Source organism: Lactuca saligna, chromosome 4 (genome assembly GCF_052625555.1).
Source record: "Lactuca saligna cultivar CGN05327 chromosome 4, ASM5262555v1, whole genome shotgun sequence".
NCBI lineage: Eukaryota > Viridiplantae > Streptophyta > Magnoliopsida > Asterales > Asteraceae > Lactuca > Lactuca saligna.
The window spans coordinates 63048757-63061018 of NC_136420.1; the positions used below are offsets into that span (position 1 = coordinate 63048757).

General features: G+C 32.0%; 1 long non-coding RNA gene across 1 annotated transcript; it reads right to left on the reverse strand.

Moving 5' to 3' along the window:
- Positions 1-1250: 1250 nt before the first annotated feature.
- Positions 1251-2599, reverse strand: LOC145038562 (uncharacterized). Its single transcript, XR_013679433.1, has 3 exons — positions 2509-2599; positions 1945-2049; positions 1251-1438 (listed from the first exon to the last, which is right to left on the reverse strand). It is a non-coding gene; the product is annotated as an uncharacterized LOC145038562 (long non-coding RNA).
- Between the last annotated feature and the right edge of the window lie 9663 nt (positions 2600-12262).

A 12262-nucleotide genomic window follows, 5' to 3' on the forward strand; every position in this document is an offset into this window, starting at 1 on the left:
AAATAAAAACTAAGAAATCAAAAACTAAATGACAATCAGATTGTAAAGTGATATTCTAACAAGAGACTTAACTATCTAACATAAAAATTAGATAGACTCATGAAAAGAACAACAATCATAAACAGTTCGTATGTTATGTTGTTAATTATTTGTCATTTATCAATTTTCATCTGCAATATCTTATGTGACTAATTTATAAACCATGCCACAATTATTCTAATTCAAAGTTCATGTCACTAAGCTCTAATCTAGTGATGATCATTTGTACGAAAATGGATTTGACCAAAGTTCGAAGCTTAGTAGAAACTTATGTTGCAAATTTTGGTTTTTTTGCAAACCAAATGAAAATCACTTGTTGATTTTATTACTAAAACATATTTTTCAAATATGCGATTTTAATTTTACATATTAAAACATTATTATTATTTCTTAAGTTTACCTTCATTTATACTAAAGTTTCCTTTCAATAAATAGGTTTTTCGTAAACATGTCATATTACAAAGAACATACATTAGAGAATATTTTTCTGTTGACGATTAGTTTCTTTAATAAGTATTTATTGAAACGATCTAAGTATCTTTTATTCTGATGTCTTTAGTTAGAGAATATAATAATATTGGCTTAATGCATAGTTAACCATTGTTATTCAAATAACAAAATATGACTCGTCTCATTACATTGTTCTAAAACATGATTAAAAAGCAGGAATGAAAATAAGGACATGCATACATTAAAAAGGGAATAAAGATAAACAACAACCGGAACTCTATTTGTGAATGTTTTCATTTAAGGTGTGTAGACATTTTCGGTTCTCAGTGAACAATTTTATTTAAGGTATAGTCTAGGGTTTAAGACTTGAAGATTTAGGTTATCTTTTCATAGATATTGAAAATGTGATATTTTTCTAAATAGTCTTTCATTTTTTTGTGATTAAGATTTTAAACTTATTAAAAGTTGTCTTTAGTATAGAATAAAATAAAATAAAATAAAAAACCTTTTAAATACTATTATTTGCGAAATGATTGTCCTTTTTTCTTGTTTTGCACATTTAGTTATTAAATATCACATAATTTTATTAATACACCGTTTGTTTCGGACCATACCACATATTAAATTGTTAATACACTGAAACTGTTGACAAACTATAGAGCAATTGATAACATTACTCCATACCAATGCATAGAAATATATAAAGTGTATTCTTGCATTTATAATGTATAGCCATACAAATGAACTAATGCATTCTCCGATTGCATTTCCAAGGAAATAGAGCTATAACAACCATTGTCCAAGAAAACCACTATTAAATGTTGTACATATGCTGCAAATTGAAGTATTACATGAAGAGGCTGTTATGAACTGGACCTATAAGAACATATTCAATAACATTAAAAAGCAACCAACAGCTTCAAATATCGACTGATGACCTCAAATATACCTAAAAGATTATAAGAACAAATGATAGGTTAGCTGATTCGAGATAGCTACTCTCCCAAGGAATAAATTCTAGATTTCACAAAAATATTCATACCTCACTCCCCATTCTCACTACCATCTTATACTATTTGAGATAACAAACTAAATAATATAAAATACCTAAATTGCCCTTGAACAAATAAGATTCTCTTTATTTATTGAATTTCCCATATTGCCCTTATCTAGCATATGTGACATAAGTTAGTGCATAACAGAGGCTGATCTGCTGAGTAAAACACATTTGTTGAAGAAAAATAGAGGTACATAAAACAATTATGTCACTTAAGTTATCTTCAAATATATAATTTGAATGAAAGAGTTAAAGATCAGGATTAAAAGCCTTCATTACTTCTACAACATAGTCAGCTCCAAAATCACCTCACAAAATTGTTGATGAATCTCTAAACACAAATTGATTTTTAGGATAAAAAAATAACTTTGCAAGTAACAAAAGGCATAAATAAATACCTTTGGCTGGTTACTTTATTTTCTTCCCATTGATTTCTAATGTGGAATTGATATGCACGTTGCTGGAGATCAAATGAGTGAGTTGCAGATAATTCCTATTGAAAACTTTAACATAATAAAATGAGTAACATCAAATAAGATACTAACAATAACATTCTAGCAATTTTTAGAAAATAAAATCATAATTTAGTTAGAAGCATTACATTTGTGTAACTGAAAATTTTATAAATAAAAAGAGCTTAATTAGAGCTTCTCTTGTTATTCCATAACAGGAAAAAAGACCATTTGCTTAAGAAATGGAATTTGGAAAAATAAAAGGAATCAGTTCATTTAGGAGTAACCCATTCCATTAAATGAGGGAAGATAAACTTTTTTTTTTTTTTCATTGCAATTGAATGAACCATGGCAAAACAGAATAGAAATCCAAGATTCCATTCCATGGCATTTCACCATTCCTAGGGTGGGTGGAAGGATTTCAATTATGTTATTCATTTCTTTATGAAGGACCAAAATACCCTCTTTCATACTATATTGAAATAAAAATAATTATTAAAAATTACATACCACAGATGATCTCAGGCGACTATATGCTACTATATGCTGACTAAGCATGAACACAATTAGCGATCACCCAACTAACAAACCCTATGAATCAACAAATAACAAAATACTAATAAAAAATATAGAGTAAGTTGCAGATATAGTTTCCAACAAAAAAAAGATCAAGACTTTCTAGATCCAATGCAAGAAGATTTGCAAAATAGTCAAAATTGATGTTGACCCAAAAAAAAAATAGCAGCAAAATTATGAGCTTTTTCTTTTTTCCAAGTAGACTATCACACGCTTTCAAGGTGTTGAATCAAAAAATAACATGTTTTAAACCATTTACCTTTAATTCATTGATTTTAGCCTACAAATATTGGACAAACTCTTTAAGCTTCATGGCTGAATCTATCAAGTGAGTCAAACAATTTTATTTGCAACATAAAGATCCACTCATCACAATCCAAAGCTTGCAAGTTTAAAGAATTTGCGACATTTTGTTATAACAAACTAATGATATTTTTATCATTAGAATCATAAGTTCTACCCAAATTATTGACAAAATGTAAAAGAGAAAATGTGAATTTAAGGAAAGTAAGAAAAACTTACAGTGTTGTCAAAACCCTATGTATTTACATCGTAGATTCCTAGTTAATATCATTCTAAAACTTCATACCAACATTAAGAAAGAAGGTCATGGGCGAAGAACAATATGTAATCGGATTCGATCATGTCAAATTCAAAAATTGTTGCAGCGGTGAAGTAGAATAAAATAAAAAACCTAAATTTATTGAATATTTGGGATGTAGATGAGATTCAGGGAAGCATTTGAAATTGATTGCATAATTGTTGCCGAGATTTCAAGGAAGATTAAATTCCTCCTCATATAATTCTCTTTATAGTTATGAAGCCCTTGTCGGTTGGAATGTGATTAGGTCTAAAAATAGGATTACACAGACGTAGAAGATAGTTTGAGCGGTAAAAAGAGAATATTGTTCGATAGGAAGAAGCCGCGTGGCAAAACAGAGAATAAAAAGAAGACATCTGCCAAAATTAGGAGGCTTTTATTAAGTAGGTAGATTAACAGAATGATTATATTTCCTTATGATAAATTTTGTGGAATTTTGTTTTAAAAAATGGAAATTCCTAAAAAATGACAAGTGGAAAATAATAATTCTAAAACTCTCACAAAATTACATGTGGCAAAACTTTTGATAATTTGACAAATGACAAAAAATAAAATAAAAATAAATATTTTTTAGATAGGATTTTTTTTTTTGACCTGATTAGTTTTGCTAGGATGGCATAGATACGGCAGGTGGATACTATAACTTCATTTAAACAAAACTTTAAAAATGGTTCCTGTGGTTTTCGAAAATATCAAGTTTAGTCCTTAATTTTGAAAAACCTCACAGATGGTTCCTGTGGTTTCAAAACTTTTAACAAATGGTCATTTTCGCTAACGCCGTTAGCTTTTGACCGTTAGGTGAAGGACATTTCTATCTTTTCACTACCACATGGACCATTTATGAAGTTTTCTCTTATTTTTTATTTTAAAAAAAGAACAGAAAAATAATTATTATTTAATATTCTCTCTCTCTCTCTCTCTCTCTCTCCCTCTCTCCCTCCTATCTGAAGCCAAAAATAGAGGACCAAAAAGGAACCTGTTACCCACCTTTAGTTCTAGCTCTTTTACATTTCGTTTTACTGAGATAAACAGCCCCACTTTCTTTCTTCCTTCCCTACAGTCAAATAACCAAAACCTAAACACCCCTAATCTCCACCATTTCTAGTTAAAGGACTCTATGATATCAAATTGGTCTCTATATGTTTTGTTCACTAGAGAAGAAAGAAAGATGAGAATCACCGACCTCCCTTCTACTTCCTTTCTCATTATCAGGTGATCCTCAAATCCTCCTTCGACTACCACAGGTCGTGGTCATCTTTCCCGGCGGTCAACAGCCATTGTCGAGCTCCAAGTGTCGAGGGAAAATCGTGATCAAACACTGACTGCTTCCCATCCGTTATTCTTTCTATCTTCCCAGCCAAATATCAAACCCAAGCATCCATTTTTTTTGAAGACGAAAGAACAAGGGAGCTACCGAAACAACCCCCTTCGCACACACTACAAGAATCGAAAGAGGAACAACCATCCCCGACAAAGCAATAGACGACAACCCTGATGTCGCTCCTGTTTTTCCCTATTTCTTCTAATCGAGCACTGGTGATGCTCTTCCTGACCGACAACTACTGCTACCCGGTCCCTATCCTCTCATCTTCTATCGGCTGGAGCAAAGCACCCACCGAAGCCTCACACTTCTCTTCCCTTTTCATTTGGAAAACTTGAAAAAAGCCTCATTGTTCACTGAAAAAAGCCTCATTGTTCACCGATTCATTAATCTGGAGAGAGAGAGAGAGAGAGAGAGAGAGAGAGAGAGAGAGAGAGAGAGAGAGAGAGAGAGAGAGAGAGAGAGAGAGAGAGAGAGAGAGAGAGAGAGAGAGTTAATATTAAATAATAATTATTTTTTTTAAATAAAAAATAAGACGAAACTTAACGGCCAAAAGCTAACGACGTTAGTGAAAAAGACCATTTGTTAAAAGTTTTGAAACCATATGGACCATCTGTGAGGTTTTTGAACTTAGGGACTAAACTTTATATTTTCGAAAAGCACAGAGACCATTTTTGAAGTTTTGTCCTTCATTTATTTATTTGTAAACTATGTATGCACGGATTTATTAAAAATAAAAATTTAGTAGAAAATTATAAGCATTAAAAAGATATTAAAAATGCATAATATTTTCAGAAGTATATTTAGGATAGAAATATGTAAATAAACGTGTATATAGGTAAACGTGTATATAGGTAAATATAGGTAAATATAAGGTTATATGTAAATAAACGTGTATATCCCCCTGAACTGAACTTGTACATAAGTAAATTCTTCTTTCAATCTTATTATGGACATAATGTTTTGTTTTCATTTTGTAGCCGATAGTTTTCACATCTAGCATACTACCAATTCAAAAAAATAATAATTAATACTACTGTCATCATTTCATCATGTCATTATATTCATGGCTCCTAAATATTTTTCAAAAAGTTGTTTCAAAATAAAGTTTCAATTGGGTTGGAGCGCATTAAAGCAAGCCACACATGTTTCATCTTTTATAACATTATTGTGTTTAACCAATATTTCGTATTAAGATGTTATGAACATTGTAACCAAATAAGGAAATTTAATAATCGATTTTGAAAAAAGTTTTAATTAGCTTTTAGAGAGTACTTAATATTAGATTTAGACACTACATCTTAATATATATATATATATATATATATATATATATATATATATATATATATATATATATATATATATATATATATAATTGTAAACAATACATATCAGATACCATAAGGAAAACCCGTTTTCGAAGAGTAGGCGGTGTTGGAAGATCGATTCTTGACCTAGTTTCAATAGATTGCGAATTTTGGAGCAGCTGATATACAATTCAACATTGAACTAACCGTGCTTGTCAGCCAATATATGATAAATCAAATCAAACATGCTTTGCTATATTCGGCATCTATAGATGGTGAAAATGAAAAACGACAACCTTAACTTTTGATAAGCAAAGCAAAGTTATAAGAGCATCAATTGTAAAAGGTAATTGTTCAAAATTTGATATATATATATATATATATATATATATATATATATATATATATATATATATATATATATATGGTAAAGTGAATATACCTAACAACCTTATATAAGCTTAGGTACCTAACCACATCATACTACGTAATTTTGTATCATATTTACATTGTAATCACCCAAAGTTCTTAAAATTCAACCTCATAACTTGATTGCTTCCAAAATCTTTGGACTTTGACCATTATCTTCCTTCAAATGACGTCTTTCTATCGGAGACCCTTTGGTGGACTTCATATACTACCGTTACAAATCAAATGGTGTAGGAGGAATATAATGGTGAATGTCTGAAAATCTTGGAAGTAAATCAAATTAAGGGTTGAAGTTTATGAACTTGAGACGATTGCAATGGAAATATAATGCAAAACAATGTAGTATAATATGGTTAGGTACCTAAGCTTATATAAGGTTGTAAGGTATATTCACTTATATATATATATATATATATATATATATATATATATATATATATATATATATATATATATATATATATATATATATATATATAACATCCGTTTTCCAGTTATGCCGCTTTCGAGTTTAAATCCTTTTATCTAACTTTGTAAGGTTTTGGCTTGGCCACGACGTGGTGATGGAGGGACCACAATGTGGCATTTCTAGTTTAATGGATGTGCATTTTCAAAACACCTCGACATGGTGAGCTGCTTGCCATGATATGGTGGTAACTAGGGTTCAAATCCTAAATCCTGAGATTCGTGCCCTATTTAATGGCACTAACTCCTAATATTGCCTTATTTGGTAGTTTCCAACCTTTGAGATCGTATTACACCCAAACCCTAGCTTCCTTGTGTGTGTTTTGAGTGTGTGAGCTTATTTTATGAATGTTGAAGGAAGAAGGATAATCTCTTGTTACTTGTGTGCTTGGTCCCAACTTATATATATATATATATATATATATATATATATATATATATATATATATATATATATATATATATATATCATCTTCATCACCTTTCTGACCATTTGGAGGTATAAAGTTGCTATCTTGCTCATTACTTCTCTAGATCTATTGACATTTTATGTGCTTTTTAGTCCAAATCTTCTTGTTCCTAGAGTTTGAATTAACTCCAGGACCCTTGAGTGCATTGTACGGCTTCTAGACCATGGTAGTGGTTAGAAATATGGCTTGCATGACTTAGTTTATTGTCAATGCTTTTGGTTCATCCATTAAGAACTTAGGTTTAGAGATTTTGATTTATTAGGATGACATAATGGGTAAAGTCAAAAACTTTATCCATTAAGACCTTTGGAAGGATCATATTTGAGCTTTTGAGTTATGGATATTAATGAAGATCTTAATACATTAATATGTTGGAACTAGTTCCCACAACATGGTGGCCAATTTCGTTGCGACTATTTTGGCATGTAGCCACCACGATGTGGCCATGATGTTGGCCCCAACATTGTGACTTGACCGTTGACTTTTTTACCATGATGAATTTTTGGTCAACATAAGGTTTTTAGGCTATATATTGAGGGTTTTCCCCTAAGTTATGTATAGGTGGTTCGTAGTGTCAGTCTTTACCTCTGTGTGAGTTATGGTGATTATTCTGTCATCTATGAGGTGATGGTGATTATCTGTCATCTGTGAGGTGAGCTTTCTCACTATACTTTGTACTGCAGTATGTATCCTTTGTGTGTTAGGATGTTCATATGTTGTAGTGATCTGTTAGATTGGTAGATATGTTATAATTACCTTTGTTTTCTTATTATTGTATTTGCACATATTGACATATTGTGGTTGGGTTGAGGTGGTCCTACTTTGTGTCGTAGGCCAAGATACCTTAGGATAGTTGTCCGGTTGATACTATAGGCTAAATATATGGTCCAACCTTGTGTTGTAGGCCCGGTGTGCATGTATTGTATCTGTATTGTTATGTGGTGTATTTTGGGGGACTCATTATACTTTCGATTACAATTGTGGATTTAAATATTTTAGCTACTTATACGGATCGGGAAAAAGAAAAGCTGTGACTGTAAACATCATCTAATGGTCGTTATGTTTTAAGAGATACTATGATTCTCTGATTTTATGATATGGCTTTGAAACAATGTTTTGTGATTTATATTTTATGGAAAAATTGTATATTTTCTTTTGAAAATTGGAAAATTTTCACTATGGTTTTTGGAACATTACAAGTTGGTACTAGAGCCCTGGTTTGAGGGATCTGGATGAACAGCCGTTTGATTCCTGACTCAAACTATGGATTTGCAAAAGATTTTTCACAACGGTTTTCTAAAATTTAATTTTAAAAGGAGGATGTGATGTGTATAGCCAGCTAGAACTCAAGAGAAAGTTATTCCCTATGATACACATACTTGTGATATGCATAATATTGATATGTTAATTGTTAGAACTGTTGGATTAGTGTCTAAGTCCATAACTATTTTGGTATGTACTTGACCCGATGGTGCATGGTCCTTTTGGGTTGCCTTCACCAAAGCAACTTGATTGGAGAAATGAATAAAGAGAGAGATGATAATATGATTTATTAATATGTTATAAGAATAATATATTAAAGGAGAAATCATATTTGTTTAATTAATATTGGTCAATAATTAATTAAGAATTAGTTTTGTGATCAAATGTAATTAATTAAACTAGAGGGGCTGATTTGTAATTATGTGATAGTTACAAAATAAGGTAAGGATTATCTTATTTATGTGGTGGACGAATTTAAGGTTGGAAAGCCTTAGAATTCGAGTATGATAAGGATTCAAGGATTATCTTATTGGTTGCTTAATGGATAATCAACTAGATAAGGATAATGACTGAAACCCTATCTCTACACCTATATAAACACCCCTAGGGTCATGAATTCGTGTATCCCTTCCCAAGAGGTCCTAGATACGAATTCTAACCTCTCACCTCTCTCTTTATACCTTCTCCACTTGCTTATGGTGTTTGTAAGCCATTAGAGGAGTGACACTTGTGACTCTAAGCCTTCCAAAGTCAATTCAAGGAGGAATTGGGATTGTTATTGCTACATAACAATCAAGGTATGTTCTTAAACCTAATTACATGTTAATATGATTACTTGCATGCTAGAATTAGGGTTTATAGTCTTGGATTCAAAGCATGTACAATAGAGAAACCTAGATCCAAGCATTAGGGTTTGTATGAGCACATAGGATGTCTTATGACCAAAACCCATCAGTGGTATCAGAGCCTAGCTTGGTTTCAATTGTATTGATGCATTGTATAACTGGAAAATCGTTTTTTGGGCTTTATGGCTGAGGAACTCGGCGAGTACCACAGTGTACTCGGCGAGTAGACCTCAACTCGGCGAGTACAGTGTGGTACTCGGCGAGTTCGAGCGTCAGATAATGCTTATCTCGGGATTTCTTGCTGTTTTTGCATTTGGATAGTTACCTTATTATGTTAGATCAATATAAATCCGATTTTATGATATATATATGACTATATTCTTGATCTAATTAAAGATAATTATCAATTAACAAGATAATTGTTTCCTTATAAGATAATTGATTAATTATTTTGAGTAAATTGATAAATTGTTTTGCAAGAAATCATTAAACAAATCAAATATAGATAATTATGTAACTAAATGTTAGTTTAGATTATTTGTTATTTGATCCTTGTTGTTATGAAAAGTTTCATATTTTCCCCTTTAGGTTTTATAGTTTAAATTTGAACCCAAAAGTTTTGAAGTTTTGAAATTTAAATAGTTAAAACCCTAATGTTTTGAAAAAGGTTTCTAAATTTGCCCTCAAGTTTTGGAATTTAAAAGTTGATTAAAGGTTTAATTAGAAATGTTAAATTCTAAAACACTAGTAATGTTTTGAAAAGTTCAAATCACACCCTTATGGTTTTATTAATTAATTAAGGAGTATAATTAAAAGAGATTTAATAAATCCATAAAGGTTTAGGTTAACCTTTTAATTGAATTAAAAGTGTAATTGTTAAAGTTAACCATATAGTATTTTAAAAGTATAAAATACACCCTATACTATATATAACATTAAAAGTCTAACATTATATATATGCATGAGTAAAAGTCAGTCTTACCGTTAGTAGGCCTCGTTCACGAAGCTGGTCTATAAGGGGTGTTTAAGGAAATTGCCTATAAAATGGCGATTGAATGGGTATCCACTCTTACCCACCGCACTCTTGACTAGTGGAGGGTCGTTAGCCGAACGGGTAGGATAGGACGAAACCTTCCATTATAAGTATAATGAAATACAAAGTAACTAAATGTTTTTCAAATTCCCAGTCTTAGTTACTTAGGCAAAAGTGAATTGATGCAATTCCATGAAATTACACTTTGTGCCCTTGCAAAGACGTTAGTGGAGCGTGTGTGGTTTACCGGCACACTAAATGGTTCTAAGCAAAGGTAGCAAAGGGTGACTCAATGTTTGTCATAGTTCGGTGGAGCGTGTGTGGTTTACCGGCACATCGAATAGGTGATTGTAACATGTGAGGGCACCATGTAGTTTGCATGGTTATTCACACCCGCTTTGTGATCCTCGGCATCCCAGTCACAAACAAGAGGGGCATATCGAGATTTAAACATGCTATTGAAATGTTCAATGAATCTCAAAGGATCTAAGAGTTTTCATAGATTTAAAAATTAAATTTCTTTTTCGTTTTTCATGGTGGAAACTAGTGAATCGTCATTCACTTACCTTCAAATGTTCTGCAATTTGGGTTACGGCATCCCTCTCCCGAGTTGTAGGATATTGTATTGGGTCCTAGCCTTGGAATTTCATTTGGGTGATTTACCAAGGACTCAATCAATCAACTAACTTGAATTTGTTATTCTCCCGATGTCAAAGTTCGACAACTATGGTCTTCTCAAATCCCGTGGAACAAGCATTCCACATGAAGATGATATTCCACGATTCGATCGAGGAACAAGAAATCATGCTTCACTTCCTCCTCCTCCTCCAATTATTCTCCCTAACCCACAAGATTGTAAAATTGAAAGGTTCAATATCACTCAAGCCCTTTTGGCAAGTAAACATAAAGAGGGCAAGTCGGTGTGTGCACACGTCCTAGGGATGAAGTCACACATTGATAGATTAAGAATGATGGGATCCGTTGTCGGTGAAGCGATGGCTGTTGATTGGATTCTTCAGTCACTTCCTAACTCGTATAGTGAGTTCGTAAGAGAATACTATATGATGAGCTGCGACGTGACCCTTATAGATCTCACCTACATGCTTATTGCTGCTGAATCAACAATGGTTTGGCGCAATAGAAAAGCAAAGTTGATTGGTGAATCTGCCTTCAAGACCTCTATGGATATAGACAATGGCAATGAAAGACATGCAATGATCGAAAAGTTTGATCATAAGTGAAAGACGATGTCTGAAGTAGTTCCATGTGTTGTTCCAAAGGAGTCAATTTGCTTTTATTGCCAAGAGAAGGGGCATTGGAGATGAAGTTGCCCTATTTACCTAAGAGATCTAAGAGATGGGAGAGTCAAAAGTATGACTACGCTTTAGGTAAGAATCCACTATCTAACTCCATTAAGTTCCTATTTATTGATTCTTAATACATGATGTGATAAGATTGCATTTGAATGTTTTGAAGGATCGGTGAAAAGAAAGGAAGCTTGATAAGAGAGCAAGATGAATCTAATCACAAGAGATGGATCTCGATCTCATGGACTTGAAGATTGGATTTTGAGCTTAGATAGTTATGATAGAGTTGTTAGAAATTTTCTTTTTACATAGTTTTCAATAGATTTTGCATTGTAAGGACAAATGATTTTCCGCTGCTTTTATAAATAAAACAAACTTTGACTTACTTATTTATTTGTTTATTTCCTTGCAATGAAATCGTTATGAAAATTGATGTTTACATATTTCTACAACGAATGGATATGATTCTTAGTTATGTTATTTATGGAAACGTCGAGAATTTACCAAATAGGGAGAGTTTCTCATCGCCCAAAGTTTCAATTGGACAGAAATTTGGAATCATGCAACTTGGTTGCATGATGAATGAGAAATTTCGTATTTGGAAATTAGACTAATTCATTGACAAAGTGTCAAGTGAAGGATTA